This window comes from Pristiophorus japonicus, chromosome 12, assembly GCF_044704955.1.
Source record: "Pristiophorus japonicus isolate sPriJap1 chromosome 12, sPriJap1.hap1, whole genome shotgun sequence".
NCBI classification, from domain to species: Eukaryota; Metazoa; Chordata; class Chondrichthyes; family Pristiophoridae; genus Pristiophorus; species Pristiophorus japonicus.
Genome location: NC_091988.1, coordinates 26,393,070 through 26,409,085, shown reverse-complemented (window position 1 = coordinate 26,409,085; position 16,016 = coordinate 26,393,070). Strand labels below are relative to the sequence as shown.

The 16,016-nt window shown below is 48.9% G+C and overlaps 1 protein-coding gene across 5 annotated transcripts in view; it reads right to left on the bottom strand.

The window, feature by feature from the left end:
- LOC139276702 (bis(5'-adenosyl)-triphosphatase-like) overlaps nt 1–16,016 on the bottom strand; it is a 1,572,769-nt gene that overhangs the window by 1,465,922 nt on the left and 90,831 nt on the right. For all 5 annotated transcript variants that reach the window (XM_070894677.1, XM_070894670.1, XM_070894668.1 and 2 more), the window contains one exon: nt 11,584–11,632. The gene's annotated coding sequence lies outside the window, so the exon portion shown is untranslated. The remainder of the gene's footprint in view (nt 1–11,583; nt 11,633–16,016) is intronic.

Genomic DNA, 16,016 nt, shown 5'->3' with positions numbered 1-16,016 from the left:
ACATGGTTGGGTTACAGTTTTAAACATGTACAATCACAAAATAACAACTGTTTATTAAATGCATTCATTGTGCATTTGAATTTAAATGGATTTAAAACTGGATAAACGACCATGCGACAAATCTTAAAACTTTCTGATGGTATCATCACGCTCATATTAATACCATTTTTACCATTAATACCACTTTTGTAAATATCAAAAAGTGGCACCAACTCCCTTCACAGAAAAAAGACAAACTCCAAATACTCAAACTCCAAACTAATCTCAAATTCAACTAACAGATACAAACTTCTGAAACAGTTCACATCATCTGAAACACTTAAATACAACACTCTATCTGGCGCTCAAAGTCAATCTCTATCAGTACAGTCGACCAGAGCTCATCATCATCATCATAGGCGGTCCCTCGAACGAGGATGACTTGCTTCCACAAGAGTTCACAGATGTTTCAATGAAGGACCTGATGTTCTAGTTCTGAACTCCAATTGAGGGGGTGGAAGATACCTTTGCGTGGATTTTTAAACATGTGGTGACCTTGCACATCTGCCACCACACGGGCTCGACAAAGGCCTTTATCCAGTGGCAAGGGTTGAACCAGGACGACTGGAGACCTGCTCTGCTGCATGGACCTAGTGCGCACACATATCGCAGTGTGGGCTAGCAGGGACTTGGCTAACAAGTGATGGCTCAGCAGAAAAAGAGTGGCCATGGTTTTTTTTGGTCATTTTTCTCTTTTCCCTATGTTCTGTTCCTTTTTAAATGCTATTCATCTGTAATATCTTCCAGTTCTGAGAAAGGGTTCAATACCTGAAAGGTCAACTTTAGCTATCTTGAAAGATGCTGGGCATAGCATTTTCTGTTTTGGTTTCATATTTCCAGCATTTGCAGCATTTTGCTTTTAATTACACCACTGGCGTGAATCCACTCTGAGTTTTAAGTTATTTTGTTCACAGAAATTGCAGACACTAGCATTCACATTTATTTAATTCAGATCAGGAAATTACTGTTAAGAAAATTAGGACTAAGTTTGCACTACCTGAAGCCTTGAGGCATGTGGAAGGGCAAGCCTGCCGAGGACAGAGAGGATGAAGAGAATGGCTGCAAGTAGCCCTTGGGCTATATTATGAATATCATTGACAATGATATATCCACATGTAGGGACAGAGACTGCATTCCTGTTAAATTGGCCTCAGCCTCCAGAATTTCACACTTTGAAAATATAATTTCTGGCTTTGTGACCTGTTACTTATCTAAACTTTGTAACTTTACCAACAGCAGATGTGCTCCCTACTTCAGTTCAACACTTGGTGTTTATTAGTAAGATCTTGTTCACACATATCATATTCACGTTTTAAAATTTCCAGTTTTATATTTAGCTATTTTAACTAGCTTCATGGCATTATATTTTAAGCTCCAATCCTGTTGTTGAACGATAGGGAAGCATAATTAAAAATGTTTTTAAAAACAAGTGACTTATTAACTTAAGCATGAATATATATATCCATTAAGATGTTAATTAGAGCAGTGCTGTAATAAGACCATATAAGTTCACAGTACGTCAAGAGTTGATTATATTCTATTTATTTGCCATAGTGTCATCAAAAGCTTAAATAAAAATTACATTGGCCCGTAATTTGAGGCACCTATGGGCGCATGGGGGTCGCGCAAGTTCCGGGCTTTTGCGTGCGAAGCGCATGCACAAAAACCCAGAACTTGCGATCTGTCAAGAATTTTCCAACGCATCCTTGAGAAATTGGCATTCGCGGGTGGCGAGTTGGGCTACGACTGATAAAAGCAGGCGTAAGGTCTACTTTTAACAGAATAAGAGTTTAAAAAAAACAGAAAAATAATTTTTGGGGGAGTATTCACATTCATGCTTTTGGGGATTCCGTACATAGGGAATCCCCATAAGCATGAATGGGGATACCCTTCTTTCATTCACTGGGCTGGCCCACGAGATCTCAGGGGTGCTTGCGAACCGCCTGCGCCCAAGATATGTTGACCGCTACTCGCAGGTACCCGGAGAGACCCAGGACCGCAAATCTCCGGACCTCCTGGATCACCATGGACACCTGGTACACGGACATTTTATTTGCATTTCCCCACGGGAAGCTTCCAACAGCAGATTCAGGGCCATTATTAATCCCCATACTTAGAAAATTCTTCAAGTGGAAATATTCTCTTTCTTTTGACTTTTATTTGCTAAAGTTTGGGCTATTTGATTGTGCAAGCCAATGTTTAATCACATAACATTTACCATCTTCTTTTAAATTCCGTTTCAGGATATGGGCGTCGGGAGCAAGGCCAGCATTTATTGCAGAGTGATTACTTGCAATAGATTTTTTGTGTCCTTCTGCGCATGCACGTCTTGAACTCCGCCCCTTTTTGCACATGCACGCTCGATCCAGTCACACATGTGCTGTGCGACATACGAGGATGCCGGAAGTGGGGCTGAACCACGAGCTGCGTGGAGCTCATTGCCGTTGGAGCTGTTGCCAGGACTTTTGCTTTGATTATCTACACAAACATTTTCACGGCCTTCTGAGGGAGAGGAAAAAATTGGAGGCAGAGAGAGACTGGGGGGGGGGGGGCGGAGTGAGAGAGATTGGGGGAAGAGAATGAGAGACTGAGGGGAGAGAGAGCGAGAGAGAGAGAGAGCGCGAGAGAGAGAGAGAGCGAGAGAGAGCGAGAGAGAGAGAGCAGAGAGAGAGGGGCAGAGAGAAAGTGAGAGGCTGGGCGGGAGAGAGAGAGATTGGGGGGAGAGTGAGAGACTGAGGGGAGAGAGAGAGAGCGAGACTGAACGAGAGAGAGAGAGCAGAGAGAGAGAGATAGAGGGGCAGAGAGAGAGAAAGAGACTGAGACTGGGGCACAGAGAGAGACTGGGGAGAGAGAGAGAGAGAGAGAGAGAGAGACTGGGGAGAGAGAGAGAAAGCGAGAGAGAGACAGGGGAGTGATAGACTGGGGAGGGGGGGAGAGAGAGAGAGAGAGAGAGAGAGAGAGAGTGGGGGCAGAGAGAGACTGGGGGTGTTATGTAAACCTCACCAATATGTAAGACTTGCTGTGGTGTCCCTGCACCGTACTACAAACTCACACGAGGCATGTACTGCAGACACAGTCACTACGTGACCTTAACCTTTATTCCCAGGACCAAGGAGTGCTGACCCTGGGTGGGACCTCCCCTTTTATACCTGGAAACCCAGGTGAGGAGTGTCTCCCACAAGTTCAACCCCTGTGGTCAGGATGTGCATTTCTAGGGTATAAGTACAGTGTACAGGAGTTGCATGAAGGTTACAGTTACATGAAAATTACCATTGCATGATGGTTACATACATGACACTTGCCACTCGGGGGCACATCTGTGGGAGACCTAAGGGTCACCTGTGCACCCTGGGGCAAGCAGGTATAAAAGGTGATACACCGTGCTGCTTCAGCACTCAGGAGTCTGAATAAAGAGACCAAGGTCACAACAGTTAGAGCTTGCAATACAATCCTATGGATTTATTCTGATCACTACAAATTGGCGACCTTTCACAGATCACGAACTTTCACGCGGTAATGGCTGCCGTTGGTATCCTTGAGAGATTTGGTGAGGGTGATGATTGGGAAGCCTTCGTTGAGCGCCTCGACCAGTACTTCGTGGCCAACGAACTGGACAAAGCTGAGACGGTGATCAAGCGCAGGGCGATTCTCCTCACCGTATGTGGGTCTTCGATATATGGCCTCCTCAAAAATCTGCTGGCACCAGTCAAACCAATGGACAAGTCTTACCCAGACCTGTGTACGTTGGTTCGGGAACACCTCAAGCCGAAGGAGAGCATCTTGATGGCCAGGTATCGCTTGTACACGCACTATCGCTCCGAAGGCCAGAACGTGGCAAGTTTTGTCGCCGACCTAAGACGCCTTGCGGGACAGTGTGACTTTGCAGGATCCTCGGGGGAAATGTTGCTTGAAATCGACAACAAGATCATTCTTCGCAAACTGCTGTCTGATGAATCCCTCGATCTGAGCAAGGCCATCACGATAGCCCAAGCTGTCATATCCACGAGCAATAACACGAAACAGATATCTTCACAGAATCGAAGCTCACCGGCAAAGTGTGCATAAAATAATGTTTTCAGCAGGCAGAGCTGTATAGGGCAGGGCCCACACGACCGCAGAGGCCAGACCTAGGCCTAGAGTGACTCAGAGTCCGCCGTGGGGTGTGAATGCGTATCCATTAGCACCATGTTGCCGCTGCAGGGGCAGTCATCTAGCTCATCAATGTCGATTCAAGCCCTATGTGTGCAAGGGCTGTGGAACAATGGGGCACCTCCAGCGAATGTGCAAACGATCTCTGACTCACCATGTGGCAGAGTCAGGAGAGGACGACCGATCCAGCGAGGATCACGCTGAACAAGCAGGAGGGGCAACTCAACCTGCGGATGAAGAAGTAGTATATGGGATACACACCTTCACCACCAAAAGCCGTCCGATAATGTTAAAAGTTGAATTCAAAGGCACCCCAGTCTCCATGGAACTAGACACGGCGGCGAGTCAATTAGTTATGAGCCAGAAAGCATTTGCGAGGCTATGGGGCGACACAGCACAGCGACCCAAGCTGATCCCGATTCAGGCAAAGCTGCGCACCTACACCAAGGAACTGATACCAGTTACTGGTAGTCCGGACGTAAAAGTATCCCATGAGGGAGCGGTGCACGATTTACCACTGTGGATTGTTTCAGGTGATGGGCCAACGCTGCTTGGTAGAAGGTGGATGGAGAAGATTTGATGGAACTGGGAAGACCTCTGTGTACCTTCTCCAGCGAACGACGCCTCCCCTGCTCAAAGGCTTTGCAAACCCCCAGCTTCAGCTGGACCAGGCATCGAAGTGCAGATCCATTTGCAGATCTCCGAGGCACAGGCTGCTCATCACGACCACAAGGAGGTGAAGATCAACCGAGCAGCGGTACAGGCGCGGTACCCACCACCCAAAGACAATGACCTCCGCAACGATGGAAGAGGCTCCAGGTCGACCATGCAGAGTGGGACTCCGGCCGAAACGATCCGAATGCGTCTTCCCGATGGCAGAGGCTATATCCCTGGGGAGAAGATTGCAGCAGTCGGCATCACGGACACGGACGAGAGTGCATCTTGACCACGGGATGAGAGTGCACCCAGACCACGGGATGTCGCCACAATGGAACAGAGGAATGTGTTGCCCAACAAGGAAGACGACTGGGTTTGGGCAAATGTAAAGGGACAGCCGTTGAGAAGCCAGGAACCCACTACGTTCCAATAAGTTGTTTGCGCTATGTAACCCATGTGACGTCCCTTCGCGGCCAATGATGTACTATCATATGGGGTTGGGGGTACCTTTCAACAAGCCAAAGTAGCAGGCAAACACCAACCGGTCATATATGTATCCAATAAGTCAATCAAAGCAGCAGCTTGGGTTCACGGGACAAAAGAGACATACCAAAGGTGGTCCCAATATTTGCTCGTGTCAGACAAGCTGCCCATCCCACAGTTTAGGGAGAGCAGAGGCACCATTATCGATGCGTTGTTTCGAAAATGTCTAACACTGTCTGTGCACTGTAACATGATCCGCCATGGGCCAAGCACTGAGAATGGCGGTAATGCCCTCAGTTGGCTACCGTTGCCCACCACCGGAGTGGAAACGGCACAGCCTGCAGACCTACTCGTGGAAGTGCTAGAAAGCGAGGGGTCAACCGTAACGGCCCCCTAGTTTCGGACCTGGACCAGCCAGGATCCCACGTTACCTCCTGCCAACGGTGAACTGCTAGACGGGATGTTGCCGCTTATCCTTCGCAAAGACGAAAGGCTCATCCCATCAGATTGCCACTTATGGGGCAACCCTGCAACGTTGCAAAGAAAGGCAGGGCGGCCACACACAGTCGGTGGTCCGGGGCCTCCATACCATGGTCCAAGATCCATGGGGACCACGAGGCCTCCCGCCACTACTGAAAGTCTCAAGGCCATATCGGCCATCCTGGGCTTGCCAGACCTTAGGGTCAGCGACAATAGTCCGGAGCAGGCAGCCCAAATCACAAAGCCAAGCATCACACGTGTCACGGTAGACTCCCTACAGACCCGGCTATCCCGGGTGCTACGCAGTCACCATACAGAATCACTCAGAACCGAGCCTTCCGTATACTATCAGCAGAGAATGTACCATGATCACACGGCTCCTCCACGCGACATCAGAATAAATGAAGTGGACCATGTTCAGGGCCCGAGATGGGCCGCTAGCACTTTATTAGCCAAAGGGAGGGAATGGAGTGTGTGTGATGAAAATGGAGCATTTGATTGTGAAACCATGTACTGGGCAAACGCAGAAAGCATTTGGACCAGACTAAATTGTGAACTACAAATAACCAGGAACCACTGTGAAAGGACCTGGCCCACCCTGGAGGATGAACCCACCACGTCAGGACTTCAACTCAGGCGATTGACCCGGGGAAGCAGGGCGCCAGATCGCCTCAACTTGCAAATAACTTGTACATAAGACTTTGAGGGGGAGTGATGTTATGTATGTATGTAAACCTCTCCAATATGTAAGACTTGCCACTAGGGGGCACACCTGTGGGAGACCTAAAGGTCACCTGTGCACTCTGGGGCAAGTAGGTATAAAAGGTGATTCACCATGCTGCTTCTCCACTCTGGAGTTTGAATAAAGAGACTAAGGTCACAACAGTTAGAGCTTGCAATGCAGACCTATGGATTTATTCTGAACGACATGGGGAGAGAGAGAGACTTGGGGGCGGGGCGGCGGGGGGGAAGAGAGGGAGAGACTAGGAAAGAGAGAGGGAGAGACTAGGAGAGAGGGGTAGAGACTGGGGGAGAGAGAGGGGACAGAGGAGAGGGGATCGGAGGGAAGAGAGAGGGAACTCAGAGAAGACAGATCACGTATTTCCAACCCCACCTCCTCTACACCCGCACCACATTCTCCTCTTCTCCCCCTATACCTGGTTGATTTCTCAGGAAGGTCGATGCGTGGAACCTGGGCTAGGGGGTCAGGAACCTGGGCTGGGATGGGGCAGGAACGTGGGCTGGTGGGGGACTCAGAAACTTGGGCTGGGGGGGGACTCAGGAACTTGGGCTGGGGGTGGGGGGGCTCAGGAACTTGGGCTGGGGGGGACTCAGGAACTTGGGCTGGGGGGGACTCAGGAACTTAGGCTGGGATGGGGAGCTCTATCCTATCTGGGGTCTTAAGTCAGAATGGCTCGAATTACACTTTGCAAAGTCGCTCAGAAATTGGGCTGGGCAGTTCCAATTACACATTCAACAGAAACTTCTGGGTGTGTCTTATCCTCCAAGGGGACCAATCAGCAATCAAGTTTTGTGATCAAGGGGACCCAATCAGAGCATCTTACTCTTGCACCAAACAAGTCCCATTTATTGTCCATCCCTAGTTGCCCTTGAGAAGGCGCTGGGTGTTGACTGCATTCCAGTGGCATAGTCGGTTGGTGTATTACTAAAATTCACCACACATTTGTAGTGCAGGTGCAGTGCCTAAAATCCGGACCCTCAGGTCGGAGGCCATTATGGATTCCGAGCTTTTCCGGACTTTTGATTTGCTTTCTGACGTCACGAATCCAGAAACACTCGAGTCCAGGTTTGGGAATTTCCGGATTTCGAAACATCAGAAAGGGGTGTGGGGGGCCGGGGAGCGGAAACCTGCCAAGGAGGTCGTCATCGGGCCGGCCCCGCCAAGGAGGATGTCGGGCAGACCCTGCCAAGGAGGTCGTCGGGCGGGCCCCGCCAAGGAGGTCGTCGGGCTGGCCCCGCCAAGGAGGTCGTCGGGCTGGCCCCTCCAAGGAGGTCGTCGGGCTGGCCCCGCCAAGGAGGTCGTCGGGCTGGCCCCGCCAAGGTCGTCGTCGGGCTGGCCCCGCCAAGGTCGTCGTCGGGCTGGCCCCGCCAAGGAGGTCGTCGGGCTGGCCCCGCCAAGGAGGTCGTCGGGCTGGCCCGGCCAAGGAGGTCGTCGGGCTGGCCCGGCCAAGGAGGTCGTCGGGCGGGCCCCGCCAAGGATGTCGTTGGACGGGCGGGCCCCGCCAAGGAGGATGTCGGGCGGACCCCGCCAAGGATGTCGTCGTCGGATGGACCCCGCCAAGAAGTTCATCGTCGGGCAGGCGGGCCCTGCCAAGGATGTCATCGGGCAGGCCGGCGAAGAGGCCCCTTGGTAAGGGCAGTGGCGGTGAGGCGAGCGGGGCAAGGCCCGGGGTTGGGCAACGGCAGGGCCCCGAAGTCAGCAGAGTTGTCAGGTCTGGTTTCCGGAACATTTTACGGATTCCGAAAGACCCTGCCACCAATCATCCCAGAGTCCGTATTCCGGATTCTCGGCGCTGCCCCTGTAGTACCTGGCTTTGACCTTAAATTCTCATGGTGAGTTCATTTCAGCTAGTGTTGGGGCAGGTATCAAGTGAGGATAAACCTCACCATGAGGAAGAAAGGCAACAAATAAACTGGCAGACAATTCAATGCCAATTGAAGAGGAGCCTAGGCCAGGGAGTGTATGTTGTACGGTACCAGGGACTTAAGGAGGAGTCAAACACAGGACTAAAAATGGGGGTAATAATAAAATAAATACTTTAAAAACATTTTAGAAGCACGTACACAATATGTGGTACAATTTACAAATACATTGAGTCTATTTTGTATCATAATCTGCACATGTAAATGTAAAATTCATATTATAATGCAAAGTGATACTCCAACGTAGTGTCATAGGGCCCAAGTTTCCACAAGAAAAAAAACAGGCGCCCCTCCAAGCTGGGCGCCCGTTTTTCGCGCCTAAAAAAATCATCGGTATTCTCCACCTACTTACAGGTCCTCTGGCCCTTGGCGCAACCAGCACGAGCTGTGGGGGGGGCGGAGCCAGGTCCCGGCGCTGAAAACAGTGCCGGGACCTCTGCACATGCGCGCTACAGTGGGCACGCAAGTGCAGTAGCTCCAGGCGCTGAACTGTGTGGGAGGGGCCCGAAGCACGCAGCCCCTAGCCCTGGCTGAATGGCCTCACTGGGGCTGCATGAATAAGGCTCCTCCCACGGCCAGCTCCTGCTCCCCGCCCCCGACAAGACCCGACACCCGCTCCTCCCCGCCCCCCCCCCCCCATCGCCGACCAGACCCGACCCGACACCCGCGCCTCCCCGGCCGACCAGACCCGACCCCCACTCCCCCCCCGCCAACCAGACCCCCCCCTCCGACACCCGTTCCCCCCCCCCCACCCCGAGACCCGACACCCGCTCCCCCACCCCTGCCCCAGACTGACCCGACCCGACCCACGCTCCTGTTCCCCGACCCGACCCACGCCCCCCCCCACCACTGGACCCGACTCCCGGACTGGATCCGATCCGACCTGACCTCTCCCTTCTCCACCCCACCCCCCTCTCCCCCCCGCCCCCCGCTCTCTCTCTCTCTCTCCCTCCCTCTCATCTCTCTCTCTCCCTCCCTCCCTCTCCCTCTCTCTCTCTCTCCCTCCCTCCCCTCTCTCTCTCCCTCCCTCCCTCCCCCTCTCTCTCTCTCTCTCCCTCCCTCCCCCTCTCTCTCTCTCCCGCCCTCCCCCTCTCTCTCTCTCTCCCTCCCCCTCTCTCTCTCTCTCCCTCCCTCCCCCTCTCTCTCTCTCCCTCCCCCTCTCGCTCTCTCTCCCTCCCTCCCCCTCTCTCTCTCTCCCTCCCTCCCCCTCTCTCTCTCTCCCTCCCTCCCCCCTCTCTCTCTCCCTCCCTCCCCCTCTCTCTCTCCCTCCCTCTCTCTCTCCCTCCCCCTCTCGCTCTCTCCCTCCCTCCCCCTCTCTCTCTCTCTCCCTCCCTACCCCTCTCTCTCTCTCCCTCCCTCCCCCTCTCTCTCTCTCTCTCTCCCCCTCCCTCCCCCCTCTCTCTCCCCCTCCCTCCCCCCTCTCTCTCCCTCCCTCCCCCCCTCTCTCTCCCTCCCTCCCCCCCTCTCTCTCCCTCCCTCCCCCCTCTCTCTCCCTCCCTCCCCCCCTCTCTCTCTCCCTCCCTCCCCCCCTCTCTCTCTCTCCCTCCCTCCCCCTCTCTCTCTCTCCCTCCCTCCCCTCTCTCTCTCTCCCTCCCTCTCTCTCTCTCTCTCTCTCTCCCCCTCCCGCTCAGCGACACGAACGGCTGCAGAATTCTCCCTGGCTGAAGCACTTTCACACAGGTCGGAAGATGGTTTATTTAATCTTTTCTTGGCTTATAAATGTTTATTCAGGTTGGATTTATTTGTATAATATTTGTAGAAGTATAAATAAGGATTTATTGTCGAATTTAATGAGTTCCCTTCCCCCCCCCCCCCCACCTCGTTCTGGACGCCTAATTTGTAACCTGCGCCTGATTTTTTAAATGTGTAGAACAGGTTTTTTCAGTTCTACAAAAATCTTCACTGGCTCCATTCTACTTTAGTTTGGAGTACATTTTCACTGTGGAAACTTTCAAATCAGGCGTCAGTGGCCGGACACGCCCCCTTTTGAAGAAAAAATTCTGTTCTAAACTAGAACTGTTCTACCTGACTAGAACTGCAGAAAAAAAAATGTGGAGAATTGCGATTTCTAAAATAGTCCGTTCTCCACCAGTTGCTCCTAAAAATCAGGCGCGAATCATGTGGAAACTTGGGCCCATAGAGTGGCAACTGGGTTTGTGCCCATGATTCTCCACACAGTGAGCTCCAATTTCAGATGTGGTAGAAATCTATGGGAGCCAGATATGTCCCCGTAAAGAAGAGTGAAAAAGCTTAAGTGGGAGCTACTCCAAGGCTGCTCAAAGATCGCTTTTTGTCGGTGGTCATAAAGTTGTATAAAAGAGATCTGGAAGCAAATCACTGTAATTATTAATGAGCTAAGATTCACAACCCTATTGTGATATAACAGAGTAATAAATCAACAATTTTATATGATATTAAATATTGACATATTTGTTGGAGCTGTTGCAGGTTGTACGCAGTCACAGTACAAACCATGACCTTTACTCAGCACAGTTATTATATACAATGTTTTCAATGTAAACTACCCATATTTTGCTTCCACAAAGAACTAACTATCTGATTACAGTACAGCACATCATTGTTGAACTTTCTACTCTTGCATTTTCTAGTTAGGAACTGTCAAGAATGTATCTGCAGTTGGCCTGCTTTGTTGACATTCAAGGAAAACAGATACCAAATAGGAATCAGAGGTGTAGAATTAATTGGATAGCTCCATCAAAGAGGCACGGTGGGTCAAATGGCCTCCTTCTATGTTGTATCATTTTATGATTCTATGAACATCTCATTGAAAACATGATATAGTTAATGTAGCATATACTGTTGACAAGTTGAACCACATTATTCAAAGAAAATAAACTACTATAATCTGCAAAAAAGGTTTGGACACACCACTGGTAATTCAGAAAGTCATAATCAGCTTTTTAAAAAATGTTTTATCTAATCACTTGTACTGTTGAACTTAGCTTGGTGCTCTTGTTGTGCAGAAACCGTCACGCATTTAGACCTTCCTAACTCATGTCTCTTTAATCAAAATACACAGATCCCAGAATGAGAGAAAATCAATGATGCAAAACAACATTATTGTCAATCCAACACAATAAATATACTTACCCTTACAGATCACTCTCAATGGGCCCAAATTGCTCGGAGCACTTGATAACTAAACACAAAAGAGAAACAGACAAAGTTGTACATATAAATAAAAAAAACCTTCATTTTCCATATGATGATGGAAATTAATACAATACAATTAACATAATTAGTGAAACTGTAATAATGCATTATAAGACATTGGGCACCACACCTGAAGCCTTACACCATGGGCATTTAAAATTTCAAAACAGCATGCTTGGGAAAATATCCCTAAGTGCTTCACAGGAACATGATTAGACAGAAATTGACACCTCTTTAAGGAGGGTGAATGTTGGAGAGATGGAGAGGTTTAGGGAGGGAATTCCACAGCTTAGGGCCTAGATGGCTAAAGGCACAGCCGCCAATGGTGGCTGCGAAGGAATTGGGGGATGCACAACAGGCCAGAGTTGAAGAAATGCAGAGTTCTTGGAGGGTTGTACGGCTGGAGGAGGTTACGGAGATAGTGAGGGAAATTCTATGAAGATATTTGAACACCAGCATGAGAACTTTTAAATTGTGGCATTGGTAGACTTGGAACCAATGTAGGTCAACAAGCACAGTGATGATGGATGAGTGGGACTTGGTGCAGGTCAGAATATGGGCAGCAGAATTTTGGATGTGGTCAAGTTTATGGAGGGTGGAAAATAGGAGGGCGGCTAGGCGAGCAATGGAATAGGCAAAACTGGAGCTAACAAAAGCATGGTTGAGGGTTTAGTAGCAGATAAACTGCAGGCAATGCTGTGCAGGTGAACTTTGTGATAGAGAGGAGATTGAGTCAGAAGCTCAGCTCAGGATCAAGTCGATGCAGAGGTTCAGCCTGAGACAGTGATGAGAGAGGGCGACAGAATCAATGGCAAGAGAATAAAGGGGTCAAAAACAATGGCCCGGAATTTGTGGTCAGCAGCGAAGCAAAGGCATTTTCTGCTGGCCCGAGTATGCTTCGCACAAGGATTTGTCTCGAGAACTTTGGCCTTCAATCCAAATCAACGGAAGTTAATGGGGATTCCATTGTGCTATCTGCTGTGACAACAACAGGCTGTCTAAGCAGCCATCAAATTACAGAATTCTCAAAAACAGCGAAAAGTAAGTAAGCTCTTAAAATTCTAATTTTTTTTTTAAATGTTAGAGACAGCAAAACAAAGATTGGGGCTCTCACATGGGGAAAAGGTAACTCTGAATTAAAGATACATAAACTTTTAAAAAGTTTTAAACATTTTGAACAGTTTTTAAAAAAAAAAGTTTTTTTAATTGAAATGGACAAATTTCACACCGCACAAAATGAAAATGAGTTTTCCAGGCCCTTGACACTTGTTTAGTAGTAATAACAGTGTAAACCCCCCAGTTACACCTAATTCCTTTTTGTCTAACCTTTAGTGAGGAATGTAACAGCGTACTTACTGCATAAGAGCCTAAGTTTTAGTCAGTTTCCCTGATTTGGCCAATTGCACAGATTGCCGGCTCTGTGGCAGCGGGGGTGGGCACAGCCTGTTTCAGAGCTGTCATTGACTGATCACAACCTCAAGCTATCCACACGCGCCTGCGTATGCACCAAATCCCGAAGTTGCGGTCAGTTTCAAAGGTGGAATGATGATGAATGCTGCCAGTTCATTTGTCATTCTGACCAATAGCTTTGGTCTTTCCAGTGATTAATTGTTGGAAATTGCATGTCATCCAGCACTGGACGCCAGACAAGCAGTCTGACAACACAAAAGAGAGATGGTGAAGAGGTAGAGCTATGTGGCCTCAGCGTACATGTGGAACCTGACATCAATTTAAAATTTCAAGCATTCTACAAAATGTATGTAGTTTTTGACATTGTCAGAAGCAGTTCAATTTAAGAAAATAGTGTAACTTTAATGATGTCATGCAGTTAACATCACTGCCAGCAAAGCAATTAAGATGATATACGCACTTACCTTACATGTGGGTCAGTGTTTAGCCATGAAATATAGCAAACCAAATTGATTTGTTGTCCTCCACAGCTTGGGACTCGTATTTTCCCCACTGCCACTCTGACAGAGATTAGCTAATTCAGCAGAGACCAAGGAGTGAACCATACAAGGTGGTGCTTAAAGTGAAAATTCGTGCATGTGCAACAAATACAACTTTTCAGTGTATACTTTTGGCTTTTTACTCCAATATTTTCCTTGTGCTCAGTGCCAAAGACCACCTTAGGTGAACCCTCACTTCATATGAACTTGATTGTGGCTTTATACAAGCATTATCTGATAATGTAACATGCCTGGAGATTGAACAAAAGCCTTTATTAATGTCTTCAGCTTACTGGATTGGTCCCAAGCACTTTCATGATCTGCTAGCCTCCTGAAAACAAAAACACTGTCTGACAGCAATGTGGGCCAAAACCTACAAAACAGGTTTATCTAAAGCAATAGCAAGGCAAATGCAGCAATTGGCAATGTTTTAACTGAAATAATTCCTGTTTGAATTCCTAAATACTTTTGTTAGGAATAGGAATCAAAGAATTCTGCTCTTCTACCTTCTTTTTGATGACCTTAGAAGGACTGGTGGTCTGGGAACATGGTCCCCAAAATACCCTCATACATTTTGAAGTTTGATCAGGAATAAAGGAAATTTTAAATGTATCTCAATTTCCAATTAACGCTGTTTACTACACATATTCATTAAAATGTCAGCAGTTCCAATCGAATAGGTGTTTCATATAACTCCATGTGTCATGCTGCTTGTTCGACTTCCAGTATTGAATCAGCAGAAATTTGCTCCACTTAAATATTGGGAAGACCGAAGCCACTGTCTAGCCACCAACTTCAGCCCTCTCCCTGGCCACAATCTGAAGCTGAACCAGAAAGTTCACAACCATAGCATCCCATTTAACCCTGAGTGGAGCTTGCGATCCCATATCCTCTCCATCACCAAGATCACCTACATCGCCTGTCTCAGTCTTTCCTCAGCTCATCTGCTGCTGAAACCCTAATCCACACTTCTGCTACTTCTAGAATCGACTGTTCAAATGCTCTCCTGGCCGGCCTCCCTCATAAAGTTGAGCTCATTTAAACCTCTGCTGCTCGTATCCTAACTCTCACCAAGTCCCATTCACCAATCACCCCTATGCTCACTGACCTACACTGGCACCTCGATTTTTACAATTCTCATCCTTGTTTTCAAATCCCTCCATAGCCTTGCCCTTCCCTATCTCTGTAATTTCCTCTCGGACTGCAACCCTAATCTTTGCACTGCTCAAATTCTGGCCTCTTGCACGTTTCCAATTTTCACTGCTCCACCATTGGCAGCCATGCCTTCAGCTGCCTAGGCCCCAAGCTCTGGAATTTCCGCCCTCAACCTCTCCACCTCTCTCTCCTCCTTTAAGATGCTCCTTAATTCCTACCTCTTTGATCAAGGTTTTTGTTATGGTCAGAATAAATCCACAGGACTGTATTGCAAGCTCAAACTGTTGTGACCTTGGTCTCTTTATTCAGACTCCAGAGTGGAGAAGCAGCATGGTGAATCACCTTTTATACCTGTTTGCCCCAGGGTGCACAGGTGACATTTAGGTCTCCCACAGGTGTGCCCCCTAGTGGCAAGTCTTACATTTTGGTGAGGTTTACATACATACATAACATCACTCCCCCCGCCAAAGTCTTATATACAAGTTGTTTGCAAGTTGAGGCGATCTGGCGCCCTGTGTCCCCGGGTCGATCACCTGAGTTGAAGTCCTGATGTGGTGGGTTCATCCATGTGGTTGACGGCGAGGTCGATTGGGGCCAGGTCCTTTCGCAGTGTTTCCTCGTTATCTGCAGCTCGCAGTTTGGTCTGGTCCAAATGCTTTACACGTTAGTCCGGTACATGATTTCACAATCAAACGCTCCGTTTTCATCACATACACTCCATACCCCCCTTTGGTTCATGTGGTGCTAGCGGCCCAACTGGGGACTTATTCTGATGCTGCATTGAGGAGCCATGCAATCATGGTGCATTCTCTGCTGATGGCATACGGAAGGCTCAGTTCTGAGCGATTCTGTCTGGTGACTGCGTAGCACCCAGGATAGCCGGGTCTGTAGAGAGTCTACCATGACACACGTGGTGCTTGGTTTAGTGATTTGGGCTGCCTGCTCCGTGCTATTGTCGCTGACCTAGAGGTCTCGCAAGCCCAGGGTGGCCACAATGTCCTTGAGACTTTCGGTAGTGGTGTGAGGCCTAGTGGTCCCCGTGGATCCTGGGCCGTAGTATGGAGGTCCCGGACCACCGACTGTGTGTAGCCGCCCTGCCTTACTTTGCAATGTTGGGATGGGCCTTTCATCTTTGCGATGTATAGGTTGCAAAATCCCGTCTGCAGTTCACTTTTGGCAGGCGGTAACGTGGGATTCTGGCTGGTCCAGGTCCTAAACTGAGGGGGCCGTTACGGGTGACCCCTCGCTTTCTAGCACTTCCATGAC